The following is an 11,700-nucleotide window of genomic DNA, read 5'->3' as shown; positions in this document are numbered from 1 at the left end:
TAAATCATTCGACGGTTTGCATTCAATCAGTCTACACGTTTAATTCAATTGCTGTTAAGGTCTGTTTGACTTTTTTCTACTTCATGTCTGACGAGGAAGTCCAAAGTTCTCCTGAATGTGCACCTGCAAGAAGTCATTATAGGAGTGAAGATGAAAATCCTACTAGCATCCCTACAGCTGATGCTTTCTCGTTGTTTTCCACAGGACATTGGTCGTCTAATTGTCCAGAAATAAGCGGTCTAACAACACCAGCAGTTCCAAATGAGGTATGATCTTTGATTGACTTTAAGGATTATGTACCCTTCTTAACAAGCAAAATACATATCATTGTTATTTCAATATTTCAATTCAAATATATACATATGATACACCAAAATGTTCCTCATAAAATGTTCTACTCATTGGCATGGGTAATTTCTTTAGTTTCATCACCAAATGATCATATTACCATAAAAAGTCACCAATTCTTGCAGAAAATACACCATTGTCATTTCTTCACCAATTTATACAAAAAATTGAGAAAATCAAACAATGAAACATAAACAATATCATGCTAGTGTTTATTTGGGATAAATAAGTTTCATGAACTGACAAATTCAAATCATATAAAGGGTCTCTTGAAAAAAAAATGGAGTACAAATTTTATTGGAACTACTTTTTTAATACTAAAGTATGGAGTGTCATATTGATATAAATAAAAAGAAAATAATTTAAAATTCCTTAAACATGTTTATTTATGTCTATTATACATATGATTTATGTTAAATTGTTTTTGAAATATAGTTTTCCATAATTTGGGCTATTGAAATTACTGAAAACCACAAAACAAAATTTTAAATACAAAAAGGGAGATAATGCACCTTAATGATAAAACAAAGATTGGTGGAATTCATATATAAAGTGTTGTGTGATAATTACAATCTTATATTTTTTATTGGCTAACTTGAATATTGTAAAATGGGTTTGAAATCCTTCCCTTTAAACTTTTTTTTTCTTTCAAATAAATAATTAAATCTACTGTTTTTGATAAATTTATTGAAAAAGTTATATAATAGTCTTGTTTTACAGGAGTTCAATAAGCGACAGGTGTAAGGTTCTTTGACATCACTTTATTACACAAGTAAACATAGTGATAAAAATAACCCAATATGTGGAACCAGTTTATATATCTAACATCTACAGTAAAAAAAATATGTTATAGGAACATCATAATCTATGTGTTCAGATATAAAGAATGTATTTCAAATAATTACATTTGTTCCTAATTATGGAAACTTCAGTGAGTAATAAGAAACACAAAATATGATGTCTCTATATAAGTTTCATCACTATATATGGTTTAAATAAGAAGTATATATTAAAATATGTATGTCTCAAATTTTCAATAGTAAACATTACTTCTTTTCCAAAATCTTAAAAATGTATGTATTTACAAAGTCTAATATAATACATGTATATATACATATCAATTACAAACCGTAGACTACTAGTAACTCTTTACTCTTCTACCTACATGTATGTGTCACACTTTTAAAAATCTCTAATTAATGCAAGTACACTAATGTGTTCGAAATCCAATTACATTATCAAATTCTAAGTGAAATTTCAACAAAATTTTACAACAAAAAATTAAAACCAAATATAGCCTATATGTAATAAATAATTTTATATGACTTCCTTCAAAAGATTCAGAAAGTTTTTGAAAAACAAAATTCAAGTGACACAATCAATGTGTGTCTTACAATTCCAGTACCAATAAAAACAATACATTCAATGTCAATCAACTAATCAGTATATATCAAAAGTTTTACTAAATGATGTTTAATTATAAAGTAAAAATACACACCGGTATATAAATACAACTCAGTTTAAAAGTAGCATCTAATGTCAAGTGGTTAACACTCAGGTGTATTAACATCAATGAGTATCTTATATTGCCAAAATAAATCAATTCTTCATAGTCTTCTTTATTCATCAAAAACTTCTGATATTCCAGAAAAAACTATGTTTGGTGCCATTATAAAAGTCTTGGTTTACAGGAGTTCCATAAAGAAAAAAATAAACCTGCAATAACAATAGCATATGATAAAATCTAAAATACTAATAAATAATGTGTGAGACTTTGCTTAATGCTAATATGTTAATAGTTCTCTTTTATTTGTTTGTTAAATATTGTACTTACATACCTTATGTTTCAAGAATTAAGTGAAATAAAAAAAGTCTAAAAACTCTCAAGAATAATACATGTATCAACAGAAAAATATGAAGGGTACAAAAGGAACCTATATCTCTATAGTTAGAAAAGCATAATCAAATAATTATAGTCACATTATATCCAAATCATATAATGACTGAATAAAGGATGTGGAGATTTAAAATAATTTACTAAAGTCAACTGATGTAAATTTCTAGTACATCTACATATTATATTTATTTTCATTTAAGAATTGAATGTTTTTTTTTGTAACTTTATTGGGGTGTAAAAGCATTGACCAAAGTACATTTTGTATGAAGCGCTTCATTCTAAATATTTGCGCACGGTCAACGCTTTTACAACCCTATGAAGTTACAAAAAGAAGTATTCAATACTTATAATTACATTTTTAAGCTAGTATGATCATGAAAACACAAATTTTATAATTGTTTTATTTAATTCACCTGTGCACTTTATTGTGGGACCACATGTTATCATGAATGAAATGTTTTATTGAGTAATGCAATTGCTTAAGGAATAACACGTGATGTGCAGTTAGCCAATCAGAATAAAGTATCATAATGAAACGTACATCTAATATAATTATGTGTCCTTATAACTACAAAGTTTCATGTAGTTTCACAGGAGTGTCACTGACAAATTGTTGCAATTATATATCCTGAACAAAATTTAAAATTCAAAGCGGCATAACTCCTAAAAGTTTGAATCAATAATTCGTGTTGATATGCACATTTACATAATATGTCCATATAATCTTCAAATCATGATGAAATTCTGTTGTGTGGTATAAAAAGATTTGAACATGACAGATGAATGGGTGGGTCAAAAACACTATACTCTAGCAGTGTTTTTGAAGTGTGAATAAGTACAATATCCAGGCTGTTGTTAGGTGTAATACATACCTTACAAATCAATAAACTGCACTGATGAGTCTCTGAAATCTTCAATTAAATGGTTCACTATACAACTGGAATCTTCACCATCATAAAGTATGTCATATTCTGCCAATCTTTCACCATCTTTTCCGGTAACTGCGGCTAAAACTGTTCCCTCATACCAAATTTCTTCTTCATTAACCATCCACTTGTGTTTGATTCTACGACCAACAAATTTAGTGTTCGAACACCTAAAATCATATCAATACTGTTGAATAATAGTCTTGTCTATGAAATTAATTTTTATACTATAGGATGCAACACTTTTATTTATGTTTACTATTCTACAATGGCATTAGTATAGGGGGGGGGGGGGGGTGTTGTGATCTTATAAAACATGTTTAACAGAGTATTTGGTCCAATGTTTTCTGGTCCAAGTTTTTGTTGCCTGGTCCAAGTTTAGAGTGTTTTTGAGTTGTTAGTCTTGTATGTTTATAATTTTTGTTCATTTCTATTTTTTGGAGTTTTGAACATGCATGAACAAGTACACTTTTTGTTTAATAGGGAACAGCTGAAACATTTCCCCTGGTGCATGATTTTGTGGCTGTGTTAAAGACCCATAAGTGGCCTACAGCAGTCTTCTCAATGGACAACTTGCTGTCCCAATGATACATTCGCCACATTCACAATTTTCATTATCAATTTTATTATTCCTTCTTTTACAATATTTTTTATCTGTAAGCGAACATGTTAATCAAATAGTAGCCTAAAACATGAATACAGTTATACTCTTTAGAATTGATTTTGATGAATTGCTTGAATGGGTATTTAAAGGTATTTAAAGGTATATAATATATGCATATTTTATACAGAAAATATGCTTTGGTGAAATTTTTTAGTTAATTTTGGGTTAGAGAGCAAGCACTGGATTCTCAAGGTGTATACAAAATAAATTTTCGAAAGAGAATTTATACTTAAAATGAAAATTACATGTTTGACAAAACAAAAACAAAAATTTGTTGTAAATACAAAAAACTGTAAACAAAACAAAAATATGCTATTAAAAGAAAGAAAAGACAGCATTTCAACAATTTGTTTATCTTCAGTAGTATAAAATTACAAATTCTTGTTATGCTTGGTATGAAGTTACTGTCAGATTCAGTGGTTTTACTTTTTGGCTGCTGTGTTATGTATTTTTTTTCATTAATTTTTGTACATTCTATGCCTGTTAGTTTTTTTGTTTGTATTGTTTTACATTTGTAATTTTGTGGCCTTTCATGTATGGTGTATGAGGTTTGCTCATTGTTGACGGCTGAACAGTGACTTAAAGCTGTTAAGTTCTGTATCGTTTGATCTCTTGTGGAGAGTTGTCTCATTGTCAATCATACCACATCTTCTTTTGTATACACTCCTATTTGATAAAAAAAAATATAATTTCATGAATAAAAATTTCAAAACTGACTAAAGCTTGGAAATCTTTTAACATTTTAGACACTTAAATACTTAATAATTAGAATTCAAAAGTCTATACACTTTTATATTAAGGGATCACAAACTAAATGTTAGAAACAGTTGAATCACAGCAGTTTTACAAAACATCTAGACAATTTTTAAAAGGAAGTGAATGGAGAAGAAGCCAGGATTTATAAATCAAAATGTGCTTTTGAAAAACAACAAATAAATATTTTTTGCATTATTTACAGCTGATTTCCTAATGCTTGAAAAGTAAAACTTTGGTTGGCTTGCTTGCTTTGTGTGTATAGTTGTTTATGCAAGCTTTGAAAATAAGATTGACATCTTTAAACAATATATATATTTTTATATTTGAATTTAAGTGTTTGTTATCCTAATATGATTGTACAATATACAATCAAAGCAAGCAAATTAACCAAAGTTTTACTCTACATGCATTAGGAAATAAGCTGTAAAAAAAGAAGGTTTTTTGTTTTAAGGTTAAAAATATAAATTCACCTCATTGATTTTTTTCTTTTAACAGTGTATTGTTCAGTTGTACTTGTAGATGGCTTTAGAGTTGTTTTGCTGTTACTTGCATTCCTAGATGTAAAAAAGAAATCTCATATTGTAAAAAGCTCATGCGTGTAATATTTAACAATTAACAATGATTAAATGTGCAATACATCTTTTTTTATGCCAAAGTTTATAAATTTGGGCCATTAACAGCTTTGTGATATCATTTGCTTCATTATTTACATTGTTCATTGAAATCTTAACCATTGTTAATGTGAACTTTGGCCTTTTTGTCAGAAAACCTTACCAATACTTGAAGTACTAAATTTGTAGTCCAAACAATAATCTCAGTACAAAATTTTTTATTGCTTGATTAATGAATGTGAGGCCACGATTCATACTTGATATCTTTATGACTGTAAGCCCCAGCATGCATGAATTTTGTCTGCATATATATTCAAAGTCTCATTCATTGTCTCTTTGACATATCTATGTTTTGAGTGCTATACACCTCATTATAATTTCATTTTTTTATATTAAAATGTATTAACGCCTCTTCTACATGTATGTCATTTATGTGTATTAACATGGAAATCATCCCAAACCCCATTAAGGCTGTCAGCTGTAATTTATATGAGGAGTTTATACTGTATCTTAATGATATCAATTACTGATAAGGGAAATATCTGTTACAATCATTATCTTATTGCTCTGGCATGTGAACTGTTTTCCACTGAAAAATTATTGCTGGTTTCAAATTGGATGCAGTACGGTTGCAAAAAAATGTGATGTTTGCAATATATACAAGACATAAAAATGTTTCACCTAAATCCTTTTTTTTTGTCACCATTATTAAATAATAAATTTGAATGAAAAATGTAAAGATCAGACCAATGTTTTGTGGAATTATCATGATTATATTTTCTCAGATAGACAGTTATACCACAAGAACTATTGATAACTACATGTTGTTTGATACATGTATCAAGTTCAACTCTTGGTTTTTATTGAATTACCATAACAATAATAAACTGGTTCATTTAGTATTATGTATATCAAACTGCTTACATACATGTATCAAGCATTTGCCAATTATAAGTCCTTGTGAACTCTATAAGCATGGTAAGTACTGATTATAAATATATCTGAATACAAATATATACATTTCTTACTTAGAACTCTGCTTTTTGTTGGTTGTTGAATTGTCAGTATCCTTTCTTATTGTAGTTTTTTTCTTGGCTACAGCTATTTTTCTTGGATTTCTTCTGTTTCTTGTAGATGTTTTTTTCTTGGAAGTGTTGACTAAAAACTGCAAATAAATAAGATAACAAATTAAAATGATATTGAAATTAGTATCCTAAGTATGGAGAATATTAAGTTATTATCATAGATTTACCAGTGTAACTTAAATTGAAACACTTTGTAATTCTAGGGCAGCCAAATAAAAAAATACAACTGTCAAATTGCACATTTGCAGGATTTTTTCTCTCTTTTACACATTACTGAAGAGCTTCAATATATTTTTTTTTCTGCTTATTTCTGCTTACACTAATAGAATATTCTATGTAACTATTCAACTGCTCAGAGGGGGTACTATATTCACATCATGTGTTTTACAAAAGATACAACTGTCATGACTGTACTGCAATTTAAAAAAAAATATGTTTGAGTACATGTGTAACATGTACATTTACTGACTAGATATAGGTAATTAAAAGTTCTATCAAACACCCACAATGTGATACATTTTATCATGAGTAAAACATGTAAAATTACTGTACCATGTCATGTCAAGTCCCGTTTTAAGTTAATCATCTTAATAAATGAACTAATCCTGATTATTTATAAAGGATTTTCATAGCTGGTTACTTTTTATGTTACATGTATATTTTTGTTCTTCAGTTTAATATTTAATACATATACTGAAACTCTTTCCTATCAATTGATTAAGATCTGAGCCTATTTTGGATAAGAAACATTAGGAAATTAATTAGCATGTAATTTATAAATTTGATAATTGTCATAGTAATCAATTAATTCCAATTTGTGCAAATAACATGAATAAGCAATATATGTCGTACCCAATCACCAGGTTCTCTAATTCCTGGACTTTTGTTATATCGTGGTGCAGCTAATTCCGGTAATAATGCCAAAAAATAGAAAGCTTCTAATTTTGGAAGCATTGTATCATTCCAAAGAACCTCATCTCTGTATATCCTCTCTATGTGAATCTGATAAGGGCTAGTAGACCTTGCAATGAAGTCAAGACAGGGTAGACCAGATATATTCAAAAGACCTTGACACTGAAAGTAATAGTTATGTTTCTTTTTCAACTGGACTTTTTCATCAGTATATTGTAGACAGAAATTTGACACTTTTTTCGTTGCTTGAATGAATGACATATTCTTTTTCTGCAGAATATTTTTAATTTCTATAAGGCCCATTTCTCCATTTTCATTGACAAGTCCATCTGGACTGCCGGCTAGGAATTTGTGATTTTTGTCGATAATAAGTCCACTACTTTCAACGTTGACATTTACCCCAGATTCAGTTTTTTTCAAAATGTATTCATGAATTGAATTTCTTTCTTCTTGCAGTCCTTTTACTGTATAAGCATTTCCTTTGAAACTTGAATATAACAATTCTGAAATAAGTGGTTTAATTTTGAGTTTGGTATTTCGTTTTACAATTTTGCCAAAGTTAGAAGCTGTGAGTCTTTTTTTTCTTTCTGTTTTCCAAACTTGAGAGTTAGATTGGGTTTTTGTTTGTCTTTCAATAGCCAATATCTGATCATTAGTTAGTTCAATATGATGAGATATGTAATTATCTTTAAGTTGGTCAAGTTCTAATTTTTCTACATCTTTAGTTACTTCCATTGAGTCAGGACCATATTCATATCTTGCTTTTTTGGTGGTACTGTCAGTCCAGCTTTTCATTTTTCTTTTCCACCTCCTTGTTTTCTGTTCTGGTTTGTTTGTATAGATTTTAGTGTTGATAAGATGTTTCTTTCGTCTATTGTATACTGTTTTAAAATAAAATCCTGCTTCATTGCCAGTTGTTTTAGACCAAACTTGGGGGGCCCATGCTGGACCTAGATTTTGTCTTGCAGCAGCTCCGTAGCATCGTGCATGCCATGACCCACGATTACACAAGTTATAAAATTTACCCCCATCAAATTTACTTCTGACATGCATCCATGACTCTGCAATGTTTGTAGTATCATTTCCTACCAGTCGTTCACTCTTTGTAGCAAGTCTATTCAATAGGAGTGTAATATCTGATAGCATTTGCTTGTCTAAATCAGTATAAATTAAGTTGCTACTAAACCTTGATTCCTCTTGAGCTAATAAAGATGTACCTTCTGACCAAAGTAAGCTTTGACTTTCAAAAATGTCTGGAATGTCATTTGTACTTAAATTATCACTACTAGCTATAGATGTTTCATTACGTTTCTCATTAGCTTTGCAGAAATTACTGCAGTTTTTGTGATTGCCAAATATGTGATGAACTGAATTTCTTATGTCATGTGCCAAAAGTTTTATAGCTGCAGATCGATTACACTCCTTGGACCTCATTCTAATAGCACATCTAACTGCACTAACAATCTTTACTCTGGTTGTCTTGGTTAGCTTATTTTGACCCTTATAGTTTGGATTGTCATTTACCAGTTTTTCCAAATTTGAACGTAAACATTTGCAAGCATGATTTGAGCATTCCATTTTTGTCACAAATTTACCCCAAATGGGTACTTCTTCCTGAATTTTCGCATATACTGAGGAATCTCCATCTGCTATTAACTGCATATATCGCAAACCATGTACCTTTTCCGCCTGCTTGAATCCTTCAACTAATATGTCGCTTTCCATAGCCTGACTGGAGGCTGACCAATTCTTAAAACATACATGTTCTGGTGGTTCAGTTTGAGTATTTAATGCCCTGCTGCAGATATAACAGTATTTGTTTCGTACACCTATATATAAAATTTTGCCAGTTTGTTTACCAACTATAATTGCTACCCCACCTGAAGCATTATACGTGTGTTTGTGGGACCTTTTACTCCACCCACCATCAGCGATTACAGTTATGCTGGGTACACCTTCATTATAGTTGTTATTTTCAATGGCAATACGCCTTTCTTCTGCACCTGCTGCTAGCATTTCTTCCTCTAATACAGTATGCCACATCTGACCTATTTCTTCTTCAATGCTACCGAATGTAGCTTGTCTCAAACCCGGTGAGTTCATCGTCCCTAACAGCTCATTTAAATGAGATGCCCCATTACCAGTGACCATACTTCCCCACACAGCTCTTACATTAACATCAAAACGATTAATTTTGTCCTTAGACGTTTGTAGTCTTGAACTAGTGTTCATGGTGTGTATATAATTACACCCTTTACATTTAATGCCAAGGATACAAGCTATCCCATAAGATTTTATTTCTGTTAAATCTGTGTATGGTGAAATACCTTTCAATGCAATTTCAACAGCACGTTCACATGATATTGAATGCATTGTAACTTGTGAAATGAATGACTGCATTTGTTGAAGATCAATAAATCGGTAACCATTCTGCGTTGGTAGTTTTTTCTTTTTCAAAATTGCTTTCAAATAATTTGTATCCCTATATACAATATCATATTCAGAATCAAAACATGGTTGTTGTTTTGCTTTATTGATTTTATAGTTCAATTTGAATTTCGAAATGCAAATTTTAAGTCTGTTTCTGGCTCTACCGTTCAATTTTCTGTTGCTGTTACATGTGAATGAGAACATAGGTCTCCCCCTTTTTAAAGTACATTTCCCTTTTCTGATACATGTTCTTTTATAACGATGACCACCACCTCCTAAACCAAACTTATTGGTTCTCTTTTGATACTTCATGTCACTATGACTAATAATATATACTTCTGCTAATCTTATTCTTGCTTGTGTGTTTAGGACTTTTACATGTGTAAGCAGGTAAGACTTTTATGACAGATGAGGCCATCCATACATTGTATGATGTTTACATACATGTTTGGAAATAGAAATACAGACTTTAAAGTTGAAATTCTGACTATACTTACCTTTGTAAAAGTGTTTGAAGCAAAATATACCTTTAAATTCACAAAATAAATTAATTAAAAAGTTATTTTAGCACCGGAAGTTTTCCCTCATCAACCCGTTGCATTCGATTGTATTTTACTTATTTTCATCAAAACCACTTACCCGATCTATATACAACTTTGCTCTATGCAAAGATATTACCAAAATGGAAATATATGCTCTACACAGAATGCAATTCTCATAAACGATTTTCTAAAATTCACAATGTTTTCATCTTTTGTAGCCTAAGAGCACTTCCGGAAATAAATGCGTAATAGTATAGTTCTTAAAGAAATATTTTTATATTTTATCTTGTTTCAAAAATTCATGTATCATTTTCGTTAAACAACAATTTAGAAGAATTTAGTATGTTTTTTTTCGAAAAACGATGTAAATTAAATGAGATATCAATACCGCGTAGTAATTTATCAATCAGACCGGGAAAGACAAAATGTAAACATTACGAACATGCTCAAGAAAAATATTTTTTTTATACTTTGTAAGTTAAACTTCAATGGAATAGTCAGAAGTTCCGGCTGAACATGATTGCCATGAAATGTATGTGAAAAAATATCAAAACTAACCCATTTCGATTCTTCTGTGCGTGTGTTCAAAAATCGTCAATAGTTTTCTTTAAAACCCAAACATGGCGGCCTCTATCAACACATAGGGACACATGTTTAACACCGAGGTACTGCATTACCTGGGGGGAAATAACAAGAATAAATGCTAGCACGGTATTTATCATAATCACATGCATCACTATATGTATACAAGATTACCGAAATGTGTGATTTCAATGTGCTGGATTTTCTATAAATTTTGCAATAATTTCAATAAATAAACTGAAATAGCTTCGTTAGGTACAACTTTTAACAAAAAATAATAAGTCAGAAGCCTTTCCCCCAATATGAATTACAGAGAAAACCTCTAAAGTTGGCATGTTTCCTCTGTTTTGTTACTTTATTTTGGTATCAAAAAGTTTTTAGTTTGAAAGACCAAGAAGGGTACATAAACCTTAATTTATGTTTAGACACATATGAGTATGACAATGAGTTAATACAACTTTATAATGTTAAAGGTCGATTGTATAATAGCCTACAATTTTGGAAAGAGAAACTTTTATTGCATGGCCGAGTTCAAAAAATTAGTTTTACCTATAGAATAGAATAGAATAGAATATACTTGAATCTGGCTTTTTTTTTTTTTTGTGGAAAATTACCGATGCACCTACTTCTGTATTTTTGGTATTTACGGGAGTCGCTAAGGAAGTTAGCACTCCCCCTTTTGTTGTTAATCCTTTATCGGTGTTGATTCTTGACCCAAGACACGTACATCAATACGAAATGTTATTTAAATTTAAATACGAGGTTTGATTCAAGACATCATCGGGGTACCTTCATATACATGATATAGATATGCATGTTGAATCATAAAAGTTTCTTGTGTTTTCATAGAAAAGTGACACTTATAAATCCTTGTTATACGACTGCAATGAAATTTGCAGCGGATATTGGTAAAATCATTGCATTATTACCCGCATTAGGTAATATAT

The 11,700-nt window shown here is 30.2% G+C and overlaps 1 long non-coding RNA gene across 1 annotated transcript; it reads right to left on the bottom strand.

Annotated features, from left to right (window-relative positions):
- Positions 1-327: 327 nt before the first annotated feature.
- On the bottom strand, positions 328-10,406 carry LOC143058519 (uncharacterized). Its single transcript, XR_012973101.1, has 5 exons — positions 10,269-10,406; positions 6,231-6,367; positions 5,062-5,145; positions 3,118-3,341; positions 328-2,064 (listed from the first exon to the last, which is right to left on the bottom strand). It is a non-coding gene; the product is annotated as an uncharacterized LOC143058519 (long non-coding RNA).
- Positions 10,407-11,700: the final 1,294 nt, after the last annotated feature.

The sequence above is a fragment of the Mytilus galloprovincialis genome, chromosome 14 (assembly GCF_965363235.1).
Source record: "Mytilus galloprovincialis chromosome 14, xbMytGall1.hap1.1, whole genome shotgun sequence".
In the NCBI taxonomy this organism is placed as follows: domain Eukaryota; kingdom Metazoa; phylum Mollusca; class Bivalvia; order Mytilida; family Mytilidae; genus Mytilus; species Mytilus galloprovincialis.
Note: the sequence above shows the minus strand (reverse complement) of the source record. Positions and strands in the feature narration are given on the sequence as shown.